Source organism: Vombatus ursinus, unplaced genomic scaffold (assembly GCF_900497805.2).
Source record: "Vombatus ursinus unplaced genomic scaffold, bare-nosed wombat genome assembly UNPS02014859.1, whole genome shotgun sequence".
NCBI classification, from domain to species: Eukaryota; Metazoa; Chordata; class Mammalia; order Diprotodontia; family Vombatidae; genus Vombatus; species Vombatus ursinus.
Window position 1 is genome coordinate 1,320,585 of NW_020954637.1, and position 2,319 is coordinate 1,322,903.

The following is a 2,319-nucleotide window of genomic DNA, read 5'->3' on the forward strand; positions in this document are numbered from 1 at the left end:
TTCAGCAGAAATTATGTTTCCAACAAAGCAGTGTCCAGTGGGAACAATATGTTCAGTAGAAATCAGCAGGGAGAAGGCTCAAGAAGGGTAGCTCAGGGACATTAACAGAAGACATGAGTAGGCCTACAATGTCAGAGGTGTGAGTTGCCCCTCTACTCATGTGCCATGGCTACACATGTTCCCTAAATATAGTGGCACAGTGGATAGACCACCAGACCTGGAGTCATGAAGACCTGAGTTCAAATTTAGCCTCAGATACTCACTAGCTGTGTGACTCTGGGCAAGGCACTTAACTTCTGTTTGCCTCAGTTTCTTCATCATGAAATAAGGACAATGATAGCTCCTACTTCCCAGGGTTGTTGTGAGGATCAAATGAAATAATAATTGTAAGTTGCTTAGCACAGTGCTTGGCACATAGTAGGTGCTATATAAATGTTAGTTCTTATTATTATTATGCACCTCTTCATACACATTTCTTACAAGTGTCCTCTTTTCCCGCCAGTGGGACTTGTGCCCCAGGTTTATGGTGGGACTATTCTATCACTGCTTTTTCACGATGTCTTTTCATTAACGGTCCTTACTTGGAATTCATTATGTCCTCAGATTGACTAACAAATCCCCTCCTCCTTTAAGTAAACCTCCTTTTGTTAACTTTTTCACCCCTCCAAAACTCTCCTCCTAGCCTGGCCTCATCAGAACTGCTGAAATCTCAAATTTCTAGATAGCTTACTTTTTAGTATATAGTCCCACAGAGCTTGACTAATTCCTTCAGCCAATCATTAGCTATTTCCTGAGTTGTATAAGTTGGCCAATGGCCAGTATCCAATGGCCAAGTCTCCATAAACCCTCTCAGGGACTTTTTCACATCTTGGGGTGGGGTTGAAGGAAGACTCCTTAACCCTTCCTTCACATGAATAAGTAGAGATTTCAAGAGATAGAGAAAAGGAAGGTACATCCAAAAGTGTTTAATAACTAGTAGTGCTATAATGATTTCTATGGACCATAGCTTTTATTTTTCTGCCAAGTCTGATGACGATGTACTTACACTGAGAAACTAAAACAAAAATCCAAACGCAAACAGCAGAGTCTAGTCAACCTGGCTTCCTGCTGGCACATTCCATTGAGTAAACTTACTGAAAAAACTCTGCCTGAGTCATTAGCAAGATTAGAGAGAACATACTTTCAGGGAACTGTAGCCATTGAAACACTACAGTGAACATTTTTTCACAACAACGAGGTTGTGTCAAGTTCTTGAGTTAACTGTGTTGTCTTTACTCAGGGAGGGTTTGGTTCTGCTCTTAGATACACACATAATTCCTACTGACAAGTCAGAACTTGTTACTTTGTTTTCCTCTTCAATAAGCAGCACTTTAGGGAAGCTATTCTCCAAATCTGTCTGTCTATTTATCTATCTATCTGTCTGTCTGTCTATCTTATGCACATATACAATTACTTGTGCCCAACACACTGGAAAAGAAAAGCTTGAAGAAAAGCAGAATCCATGGCCCAGTACCCCATACTCCAGGTTTACATATGATCAAGTCTGATGAGGGAGAGGGGGGGGAGAATGATCTCAATAAATCATCTACTCTTTGATTTAATATGCCACCTCAAAGAGTTAACTTAGAGAAATCTCATAATAACATTCATGTCTGGGTCTCCACAGACATGGATAAAATAATTTCCCATAATTTCCCATAAACTCAAGTTAATATTGTATATATTATCCTGGGTACAGGATAGCCTTTATTCCACCCCACAGAAACTACAGAAAATGCAAAGGATTCACAAGAACTCATACACAAAGTAGAAACTTATGTTAAGGACCCACAGTAGCCTATAACCAATCAAAACTATCTTCCCTTTCTGATGTGTGCTACTTTCCACAAGGTCCTAAAGTCCCATATAATCATAGTATCACAGTGTTGTTTGGACTATTGTTGGAAGGGGAAAGTAATTTGGGCTGCTAGACAAGCAACTCTCCTTTCCGTACAAGCAACAATGATAGAAAAGTGCAGAGTCCAAATCCCTTGGTCCCTCATATCATGGCTTTAGTCCCATGGCTCCTCCAGCACCAAGGGCCATAAGTGTCTTCTTCTCTCACCAAAGGCTGCTCTACTAAGGAATTCCCATTCTCTCACTGGATAGAGAGATAGAGTAGATAGATGGAGAGACACAGAGAGAGACAGAGAGAAAGAGAGAGAGAGAAAACAAAGTAACAAGTTCTGACTTGGTAGTAATTGTGCGTGTGCGTGTGCGTGCACACGTGCATATGTGTGTGTGTGTGTGTGTGTGTGTGTGTGTGTGTGTGTGTGTGTG